The sequence below is a fragment of the Sturnira hondurensis genome, unplaced genomic scaffold (assembly GCF_014824575.4).
Source record: "Sturnira hondurensis isolate 20B ecotype Veracruz unplaced genomic scaffold, ASM1482457v3 Scaffold0021354, whole genome shotgun sequence".
NCBI lineage: Eukaryota > Metazoa > Chordata > Mammalia > Chiroptera > Phyllostomidae > Sturnira > Sturnira hondurensis.
Window position 1 is genome coordinate 1,476,754 of NW_028093985.1, and position 11,580 is coordinate 1,488,333.

An 11,580-nucleotide genomic window follows, 5' to 3' on the forward strand; every position below is an offset into this window, starting at 1 on the left:
TTCAGTCACTCTACTTCTAAATTTGTACCCAAGAAAAATGAAAATGCATGTCCCCAAGAAGAGCTGTACATGGATCTGTGTTCACAGCAGATCCTTTCGGCCCGACAGCTTGCAGCCAGAAGGAAGCGGGGCAGCTGCCCATCTGTGGGCGAGCGGACAAGCAACCTGGCGTTTTCATGCAATGGGCTATGTGACTCAGCCACAGGAAGCACCAAACGACTCCCAGACGCAACAACACGGGTGAATCTCAGAAGTATCACGCTGTGCAAAGGAAGCCAGACACAAAAGAATAGAAACTGCACACTGAATGTGGGAAGTTCTTGACCAGGCAAAGCTGCCTATAGTGGAAAAATCAAACCAGCGGTTGCCTGGGGCAGGGTAAAGGGGCGACTTTTTGCTAAGGTGCAGGAGGGGACAGTTTCTCTATTTTTGATTGGGGTGGTTGTTGTAGGGGTACATATATTTTAAAACTCATCAAACCATACTTTTAAAATGGAAGCATTAAAATAAAATGTTAATTTTACTTCAGTAAACAGTTTTAAATAGACCAAAGAGAACCAATACCCAAATGCAATGTGTGAATCCCAATTACGTCCTGATTTAGTGAAAACAGAGGTATAAAAGGTATTCTTAGGATGATTAGAAAATTCTGAATCTGGTCTGGCCATTAGATAACATTACAGAATTTTTGCTGGTGGTCTCCGGTGAGATCATACTACTATGGCTGGGTAGGAGCAGTCCTTATTCGTAGGAGATGTGTACTAAAATACTTAGAATTAAATGTCATGCTGTCTGCAACTTACTTTTAAGTGGTTCATTAAGAACAAAAATGTGTATAGAAATACACACAGAAATGAACCAAATCTGGAAGATATTAGAGACTGTTGAAGAAAGTAGGGGGTATACAGATTTTCATTGTACTTTCAACTTTTTTGACTTTTCAACATTTCCCACCAAGTTTCTTTTTTAAAAATATTGTATTTATTTAGGGGTTTTTTTTTTTTGAGAAAAGGGAGGGAGAAAGAGAGGGAGAGGCATCAATGTGTGAGAAATACATGGATCGGTTGCCTCTCACACACCCCCACTGGGGACCTGGCCCATAACCCAGGCATGTGCCCTGACTGGGAATCAAACCGGCAACCTTTGGGTTTGCAGGCTGGCACTCAATCCACTGAGCCACACCAGCCAGGGCATTCCACCAACTTTCCATAATAATAGTAATAACTGGGGGGAGAAAACTTAATTTTGAGGTGTTATGGCTCACCCCAAAGTCTACAAATTCTTCCTCAGAAGAGGACGCTTATGAAGACATAGCTGGAGTTATTTTTTCCCAATTCCTCTAAATGTGTGTGTGCTTTTGAGCAGAATCCGAGGAACCGGGAACATCACCTGGTTGCAGTTCTGCTGACCTCTGGCTCCCTTGGCTGCTGGCTGGGGCAGGGAGGGTCTCCAGACACGTCGTGTCAGGAGCACCGGGCTGGGGCCGCTTCTCCGCTGCCCTTAGAGGAGGGGGTGAATGGTTAACTAGTTGCCCACCCTGCATGTTGGTGTTCTCTGAACCTGCCCAGATCATTCCGGGCTGAATTCTGCCAGCCAAGCTGAAAGTCTCATAACAAAGCCACAGATAAGACAACACCCAAGGCAGCTTACTCTGTTTGCTAAAGAGTAAAAATCAGCCCTGACTGGGTGTCTCAGTAGGTTAGGGCGCCATCCTGCAAACTAAAAGGCCACTGGTTGAATTCCCCATCACAGCACATACCTGGGTTGCAGGCCAGGTCCCCCGTTGGGGGCATGTCAGAGAACCAATTGATGTTTCTCTCCCTTTCCAGTGCCCCCCCCTTTCCCTCTCTCTAAAAATAAATGGATAAAATCTTGTAAAACACAAATGAAGAGTAAAAACCAGGTATATATGGGAACCTTACAGAAGATTATGTTTTTGCATAAAATGTCTCCCCTCACACTTCAAACTCACTGATGCCCAGAGACGCTGCCCAGAGCCCAGGCCAGGTGAGACCTTGGAGATGGTGAGGGAAGGGTAAGAAATCCTGAGCGCTTCCTTTGGAAGGGGAGACCTGCAGCAGGTCAGGGCAAAGCCAGTGAAGGGAGGTGGCTGGAGTCTGAGTTGAGGGGGGAGGAGAGAGTGAAGTCTACACCCTGACCAGGGAGGAAACTGAGTTCAAGACGCATGTGTGGTAGACCATGTGAGATGTTACAGAAACGTCCCCGAAGTTAAGGGCTGAAAAAAAGTCCACTGGACAGGGCTGCTCATGGGCTTGGGGCGCAGGGACACAGTAACTTCCTGGGGATAGGTGAGAGGGTTTAGGAATCGCACAGGAGGGGAGGAATTGGAGGCAGAGGTGCACGCGATGTTTTAAGGAGTTCAGTGCAACGGTGATGACTGTGGAAGAGGAGGGGAGGGTTTTTAGTGTCTGGAAACCTGAGTGTACTTGACACTGTGGAGATACTTGCACTGGGGAGGCAGGCTAGTTCAGAGAGGAAAGAGGACAGGATGTGCTCGTACCCAGCAGGTTAGCAAGAAGAGACTTCTCTGAGCCGGAGGGAGTGAAAGAGGCGGGCAAAGACAAGGTGTGTATTGAAGTCCCGGACAAGATACTAGCACAACCCAGCTAGATGTGCATCAGACCTTCACACTTTTAGAAATAAGAGTGACTATATTTACAACTGTAGTGTATTTTTGAAAGTTGCTAGGAGAGTAAACCTTAAAAGTTCTCATCACAAGAAAACAAATTTTGTGACCATACATAGTGATAAAATGTTAACTGGATGTACTGTGGTGATCACTTCAGGATATATACAATGTCAAGTCATTATGTAGTACACCTGGAACTAATATAATGTTTTGTCAGTTATACCTCAAAAAATAATAAAGAACCTCATTCTATGTAGCCGTAGATCCAGGCTTACTTCTAATTGCAGTTAATTCAGGAAGACAGAAGGGAAAGAGGGGAATAAAGAAACTGACAAATGTGTGGGGAGTCTGAGATAATGAGGAAGGTGGAGCCACAAAGTGACTGACAGACATGGAAAGGTGTCAAAGCAGAGAAAGATACAAAGAAGAAATCACATAAAAACCCACCAAGAGACGGCTAGTCGGGTCACACGCAGTGGCCCCGTTATGGGAAAGCAGACTCAGAGAGGCCCCCTGGGTGAGCCATTGACTTTCACAGGGCAACACCCTCCTTGCAGGTCTTTTCAGTTTCACGCTGCTGCTCTCTTGCATCGCTAGGGAAAAGTCACATGGTCTGTAGCCATTATCCCCAGTTCAAGTATTTTGATCTTACACATCTGTTTTAAAAATGTTTATAACTTGCCTGGGACCCACTCTCATTGGGAGGAGACTGGCAAAGCAGGTGGATCGAAATATGTTTGATAAACCTTGAGTGACTTCCTATATGCAAAGCATCATCTTAGATCCCATAAGGACACAAAAATGAATCAAAGGGTCTCCGTCCCTGAGGCCGGGGGTTCAGGACGCAGGCTGTGACGTAGGCTGTGACGTGGGCTGTGACGTGGGCTGCAGCAGTGAGCCTGTGCTACGGGGTGTGGCCAGCTGCATAGTTTTGGGGCTCAGAGGTAGTGATGACCTGGAGGGGGGTGCTGAGTACCAGACTGGGCTTTTTCTGCTTGAAGAAATATACCTGTGTGGGAAATAGTATTGTCTTCCGAGCGTTGGCCCTAATTAAAAACCAGTTCACGGCACAAGGGACAGCACAGAGATGAGCACATTTACCAAAGGAGATAGGATGGTGTCTAGGTGTGCTGGGGACACACCTAGGTGTGCGTCCTCAGCAGTGTGCGCCTTTTCCACGGTGTTTGCTCTGCTGGAATGCCTTTCCCTGCATCCTCTAGCTACCAAAATGCTACTGCCCTGTGTACTTTTCTTTCCTGATCCTCTCAGTCAAAATCAACATTCCTTTTCCTACACTATAAAGGTGTGTGTTTAAAAATAAACTAATGAGCTCTAGCTGGTGTGGCTCAATGGACTGCATGCTGGCTGGTGAGGGAAAGGGTCACCGGTTTGATTCCCAGTCAGGGCTCATGCCTCAGTTGCAGACTAGGTTCCCAGTAAGGGGCGCTTGAGAGGCAACCACACATTGATGTTTCTCTCCCTTTCTTTCTCCCCCCCTTCTCTTCTCTAAAAATAAATACAAATCTTTAAAAAAATAAACTAATTAGCAAAATGGAACCAGAGACATGGACACAGGGAACAGACTGACAGCTGCCAGAGGAAGTGGGGAGGGGAATGGCGGTGGAAAGAAGGGGAAGGGATTAGTCAAAGAACACGTGTGAATGACCCATGGACATGGACAACAGGGTGGGGATGGACTGGGGGAGCAGGGAGTAGGGCAGGATGGAGGAGGGCAAAGTGGGGGGGGAATTGGGACAACTGTAATAAATTAAACAAGAATAAAATAAAATTAATAGAAATATAAACATGTGTTTAACTTTGTTGTCATTCACATTTTCTACTATCCCGCAGTAGAGTTTGTGAGTTACAGGTAAGTCCTTCCTACTCTAGTATAAACTCCTTGGCCACAGGAACCAGGTCATATTTCACACTCGGTCAATGAACGTTAATTGAAAGACTGAGTAAATGAATGAATGTGAGATAAGCCTTTGACTACACACAGAAAGTTCTGGAAGACAATCCCAGTGCAGCATATTACTAGAAAGAATGCACTGTGATTAGTAGCCAGTTACATAAAACTACACATAGATTTCAATCAATAATGCACAACTGTTATTTACTTACCCTAGAAGAAGCCTGTCCCAGGTTGGGACCCCAACCTTGTCCATGTGACATGTTGGGGAAGTGCTCTCAGGGAAAACTAGTGAGGATGGGAGAAGGGGGTGGGGCACACTAAGCAAGGATGAGCCTCAGACGGAGACCAGGTCCAGCCTGACCCCTGAACACTGGGCCATGAGTCGCACCACGGAGTTGGTACTCCATGAACCAAGAGGGCCAGCCTCTGTACCCCCATGGCAGCTTGACTTGGGCTGCAGTTCCCTTGGGGCTGGGTGTAATTCACTAGGAGAGGAGGCTCCCGTTGGCCAAGGGCAATTTTCTGAATTGGGAACAGCTGTGAGCCACTGTCAGCCTTAGCTACAGTGTGAGGGCCAGGGCTTGGTTAAGGAAATCCAGGCAAGGATTTTGAGTCCACTTAGAGTTCATCCTTGGTGATCACCAGCTGCTGCTTTCCTCCCTAGTCTCCCTTTTTCCTCCCCTTTTTCTCCTGCTTAGCCAGCCCTGTGGGGTCCCGGTTCCAACCAATTGGTACCAAAGCTGGTGCCACTGAAAGAGCCACAGGGCATCCATGCAGCTGGTGGTCCCTTGAGGCTCAGGTCTGGTTCTGTGGGGAGGCACAGTCATGGAGAAACAGGCATTTCAGCCACTAATGATATCCACCTGCCACACTGTAACCTTGAAGAGTCCTTCAGCTGAAAGTGCTCTTCCCACCAGTGGTGAGGAGGTCGGGGAATGCGGGAAACGGAGCAGACCAGCAGATGCTACTGTCACCATGTAAAGATGCTACCTTAGAATTTCCCCTAATTGCTAAAAAAATATGATCATTCCTGCAACCTGTGACACTGGTTAGGGTTCAGTTCAAGTAGATAAAACACACAGACCCCAAAGTGTCTGACAAGACAGATGTGTGTTTGTCTCCCACAAAAACAGGTGGCTGTGGGCTGGAGAGGTGGCTCTGCTCCATGAGGCTGTCCAGGGACCAGGGACCAGGGACCAGGGACCAGGACCAAGAGCCAGTCTGTATCGCTGCCCTGCCATCCTTGACAGGAAGCTTCATCCCACAGTCGGTGACTACTGCCCCAGCTCCCACAGTTGCATCTGCATTGCAGCCAGGGGAGGGGGACAGAGCCAGAGAGCCCCCTTTCTCTTATTTGCTTGTTTGTGTATTTGTCCATTCACTCATACATATTGAGGTAAAATGCACCCCGGATTGCAACTTAACATTGTGACCATTTTCAAGTGCGCAGTTCAGTGACATGAAGGACGTCAGTCCATGTCTAGAACTTTGCTCATTTCTTTTATGAGCATGGTCCAAAAGTGGTGTGTATCACTTCCACCCACCTCCCATTGGCCGGAAATTAGTCTGATGGCTATCCCTGTCTGAAAGGGACATTGGGTTCAATGTGTTCTCTACCCAGACGATTACATGCCCAGCTGAAACTTGAAACTTCCCTCCTTAAAGGAAAATGTGTGGCCTTAATATCCCCTCTCAACCTCTCACCTTCCAAGAGGCTCTGCTCCTGTGCCCATTCTCCTGTTTGGTTTATTGTCTGTATGGCCCTCACGTGTCTGCCAGCATCACGGCTGGCTGTCTGGGCTCTGGCGCCTGGAAGGCACAGAAAACAGCCGCTGGTGGTGGGCCATGCCTGTTCCTAAAAGGCCGAGTAGAGATCATTCTTGTAAATAATAATAATTCTCTTTAACTAATTTGAAATACTTGCATATGTAAAAGAATACTTTTATAAAGCATTTAGCGCAACCGCTAATTATTTTTATGATTGGCCACCCTAATTGGTTTCTCCTGTGAACGTGAAGTCCTACTTCCAGCCTGCTGCGGGGCTGCCTGCTGCAGTTGGCTGGGTCCTTCTGGTCCTGCCGTGGCAACTGTGGTTCTGAGGCCATGGGGTTTGTCATCTCTCCAAGGCCAGCTGCTCCTGGTCTCTGTTTTTACATAAAAGTCACCCCCAAACTTAGTGGCTTAGAACAACAATAATCATTTTATTATCTCTTACAAGCTGTGGATCTGTGGCTCAGGAATTCAGGAAGGGCTTGCCTGGTCACTTCCAGCTCCAGATCTCTCAGGCAGTTGTAATCACATGCTGGCTGAAGTTGGAAGAGAGGAGGTCTGGGGGAGCCGGGGGCTGGCCAGGCGTCTGTCTCTCTCTCTCTTTGTGTGGCCTCAGGACCTCTCTGTGTGGTGTACCCATGTGGAGTAGCTTGGGCTTCCTCATGGCATGGCTGCCCCGGGCAGTCCTGGTGACCAAATGCTTCCAGAGACTGCTCCAGTGAGCACGGTGCACGCTGCCTGAAGGCTTAGCTTTGGGGGTCATAGAGTGTAGCTCCCACCATACTCAAAGACAGTCACAATAGCCCACCAGTTTTAGGGGTGGGGAGATAGTCCCCATCTCTTCATGAAAGCAGCATCGAAGTAGCCATGCGGGATGAGAATGAGAAATGAGAAATGTTGTCGCAGACATCTTTGGGAAAACCAATCTCCCACCTCAGCTCTGGCTGACTGAGAGCTTCACGAACTCCAGAGGACAGAAGGGGGAAGTCCCCAGGAGATGTTCTTAGGTTTCCCAACTTGAAATGTCTAGATGTCCTAGATTTTGCTTATTCCTTTTTAATTTGGAAGATAAGCAGCATCAGCCTGGAGAGAACTAACCCTAATGCAGCAGAGAAGTCCCCTGTTGGGGACTTTCCTTGGCACTGAAAGCAGAAGGCACAGCAACAGCAAACGGAAGCATCTGGAAAGAGTCTCCACAAGGATCTGCAATTGGCCATGGTGGTTTTTAAGGAATAAGCTACTGAAAGTCAGTTTTCCTGAAATGTAATCAGTGCCCTCTGCTTGCGTAGTTTCTGCTCCTAAGTTTTGTTTTCATGAGACCAGAATGGCGGCTCCTCGACTCTCCTTGTCCTCTTCCTATATCATGGCACTTCCATTTTAGCCAACGGCCTCAATCTTCTCATTTTCTAGTTTCTAACTGAGAACCTGACTTCACAGGTTATTGCTTCCAAGCTGGCCTCACAGGTTGTAAGTCCCTTCCTCCTGGAGTGACTAACTTGTCCTAGTTGGCTCAGGACTTTCCCAGTGATAGCAATGAAAGTCTTGTGTCCTGGGAACCCCGTAAGTCCCAGGCAAACCAAGGTGGCTGGCCCCCCTCCCCCCTACCTATGGAAGGGCTGCTCTTGCATCACATGCCCACCTCAGGAGGAGGAGCCTGGGTCACCAGGTGTCCAGCTGGGCCACTGTATTTGGGCAGCATGGGGTAGCTCCCCTGAAGATAGGGTAGGAGATGGGCCAGCAGTGTCCATCTCCTGGCCCATGGGTCAGCGTCTCGAGTTAAAACTATGCCTGGATGAATTACTCTCTAGAAGGGAAGGGATCTTGGTATTATAAATACCTTGCAGCGCCGTAGCAGAAAGACTAGTGACATAGGAGTCCAAACACCTGGTTTCTGCAGGTGAATGTCAATAAAACCTCAGAGCCAAAGAATTCGTCCTTCTGAGCCTCAGTTTCCCCAACCGTAGAATGAAAGGGTTGGACTAGAGCTTACCTTGTTTTTTCCTTTTTATTTTGGAATTTCATTCCAGAGGACAGAGTTGCTCAACACTTCTCAAGACAAGGTCTGCCATTCTCACCCTTAGAGCGTTTGTTGGATGGGAAGAATGGTAATGAGCACTTCTTTGGGCCTCTGGCTCTCTGAACTTGAAGCCTTCCCACACTGCCCAGATCTGCAGTCCTATGAGCTCTCGCCGGAGGAGCTCTTCTCCTGCATAAAGCTGGTAGACACTTTTCTGGGGGAGGCGGGAAGAAGCTTTTCCCGGCTCTGGCTCTTACGTCACCAGGCACAGAAAAGTATGGCAGCTGCTTAAGACCTTGGCCAGAGATAGACCTCAAGCAGTATGCATATCTGCAAGCTCTCCTTTTCCCCAGGCCAGAGAGGACCCGGCCAGCATCCCGCCCAGAGAATTCCTGTGGTTATTAGTGTTATGAGCAGAGCAGTGTGTGGCAGGCTGAGACACTCTCTTGGTGGCATGAAGGCAAAAAGAGCCATGTGGTGTCTGGGAACGGGCTGTGGGTGGGGAACAGCTGTGCGAATCGGCCCCTCATGTCACTGCCTGCCTACGCCTGGCAGAATGGATTCCATCTCTGCAGCAGCAATTCGCACTGGGTGGCCTCTGCCTTCCCGCCCACGTCAGCGTCACTGAGAACTACGCAGAAGGTTGCGAAGGGCGTCGCGCCCCTTGCAGGAAACAGGCCCTGCTGAAGGGCCTCTCCTCTCTCCCATGTATCTGGCTCAGCAAGGTCTTCCTCTCCATCCCGTCCTCTCAGCAAGCTCGGGTAAGACCCTCGAAGCTTGACTGGTGAGGCCCATGGAAATCAGAGTGGGCTGGATGGGTGGGGCGGGAGGGGGTGGAGGGTGGGCTTCAGGTCGCCCCCAACCCCTGCAGTGACATACTTTCTCACCTAAACTTCACAGAGGCACGTCTTGACTCTATTCCAGGCCTTTACTACTTTTGCTCCTTTGAAGATGCAAAACAAGAACAACGAAAAAAATCAAAAAGAATAACTATGAAATAAACACCCGCTCCACACAGGGAAGTCCTACGGTTCCGACCCCCCGCCCCCGTGCGTTCTGAGTCGTCCAGAGGAGGAGATAAGTTTACGTACACACGTTCCCTAGATGTCTCCCTCTGCAGTCACAGTACTTAAGCTGACCCTGAGAATCAGAGGAGGGTCACCTTGGCCTTCAGGCCTAGTAGCACTGCTCCTGGTGCCCAGACAATGGCTTCAGGGGCCTCCTGGTGAGGGCCTGGTGGCCCCAACCTTACCAGGGACCCAGCTCCTCAAGTACCCAAGGAGAAAGCTTTAAATAACACAGAAAATAAAATCATGTGTTCTTCAGACCATAGATGCACCTAGGTTTTAGAGGAGGAAATTTAAAAAATTTTTGAAGCAAAAAATGTGAAAAAATATTTAATAACATAAATAACATAATATTTTACCAATGTAAATGTAATCAGAACTCGACAGCGGCATTAACAACCATATTCCTCCCAAATTTGGGGTAGGGGGTGGGGGAGGAAAATGCATCTTATAGCCTGAAAAATACAGTAATTAAAGGAGGTAGTCACGGAGCTCACTACGCTGTGTGCTCCGTGTGGACCATCATGCTTGATCTTCACACTTTCATGAAGTGGGCACTATTATCCGCCTCTTTTGTAAGTGAGGAAGCTGGGGCTCAGAGACTCGAAACTGTTGACGCAGCTGCACAGCTCATAATTGGTGGAGCCAGGACCTGGTGGCAGGAAAGATCCCAGAGTCTCAGCTCTCGGCCACTACGTGTGTGCAGGCTCACACTCACACACACACACACACACACACACACACGCAGTGCCCACTCAAAGGTGCCTACGTCTACGTGGAGACTTTGGTTTAGACAGTGTAACTATTTCTATAAAATTCACAGAATCAAAGATGGTTGGGAGTGGAAGTCACCCTGGAGACAACCTATCTGATCCCTTCCCCACTTTCGATTTTGCAAAACCCAAACCTGAGGACTTGCCTTTGAGAAATAGTTCTCAACTGAGCAAGTTTCAGAATCACCCAGTTAAAACATAGACCTCTGGATCCACAACAGAGCATCTAGTTCAATAGGTCAGGAAGGGGGCCCCAAATTTGCATTTCTGGTGAGATCCCAGGGGCTGCTGCTGCTGCTGGTCCTGGGACCTCACCATGAGAACGACTGTGTAGCAGTGACTTGGACGTCAGACCCAAGGCAGTGCCGTTACTTAAACGTTCTCAGTAAAGCCTGGACAAACACACTTCCAGCAGGGTCATTCTTGTCTGAATCACTTGTTCTTAAATAACTCACTCTTTGGCTCCCAGCAACAGAAACAGAGTGCGATGGGCAGAATTCTAAAAATGCCCTCTTCCAAAAAAGATCCCACATTTCTTGTTCCCCCAGAACCTGTGAATGTGATAAGAATATCATTCCTGTGATTGTGTTGTTTTTTGGCACAGTTGATCTAAATAAGGGATTATCTGGGTGGGTATATTTCAGTCATATGGGCACTTGAAAGCAGAGCTGTTTCTGTGGCTGTTCCAGCAGAAAAACAAGGCAGATGGAGAAGCCAGAATGGGAAGTCAAGGTGACCTCAATTTGGAGAACAGCTGTAAGCGCTGTAGCCATCTTGACGATGGGGAGGGCCACAGGAGGAGGAAAGTGAGTGACTGCTGGAAGCAGAAGTGACCTCTGCCAAGAAAAGGGGCTCCCCGTCCTGGGTGTGCACAGGGCTGGATCTGCCAATTGTTGGAATGAGCCTAGGAACGGAGTCTTCCCCAGAACCTCCGGCTAAGACAGACGTCTGATCTACAGAACTGTGAGCTACTGAACAAGGCTCGTCGTAGCCTCTGTTCGTGGTTACACCACATTAGAAATGGAACACACAAGCACATAAATTCTTGAGTTTGTAACGGGGCTACCGCTCAGGCAGACCCGCCCCCTCCTGAAGATCCTCAGATGACCAGCTGGGCCCCTGGGAGGCTCACCTTGTTGTTTGTTGAAAATGTCAGCGAGTATGACCTAAATTCCAACTCCATCAAGGCAACATTCAGTTCATTAAAAACAAAAAAAAGAAAGAAAGAAATCTAAACGTTGTATGAGAGAACACCTTGAGCACTCCCAGCCCCAGCGGCCAGGTTGAGGCAGACAGGCTGGCTCAGACACAGACAGACCGCCTGTCAGCTAGCGTGTGCCCTTCATGGAAGAGCGGTTTAAAAACAGTTTAGCAAAACAGATTGTCCT

General features: G+C 48.4%; 1 long non-coding RNA gene across 1 annotated transcript; it reads right to left on the bottom strand.

The window, feature by feature from the left end:
• Window positions 1-8,321: 8,321 nt before the first annotated feature.
• On the bottom strand, window positions 8,322-11,580 carry LOC118977320 (uncharacterized). Its single transcript, XR_005064496.1, has 2 exons — window positions 11,325-11,580; window positions 8,322-9,639 (listed from the first exon to the last, which is right to left on the bottom strand). It is a non-coding gene; the product is annotated as an uncharacterized LOC118977320 (long non-coding RNA).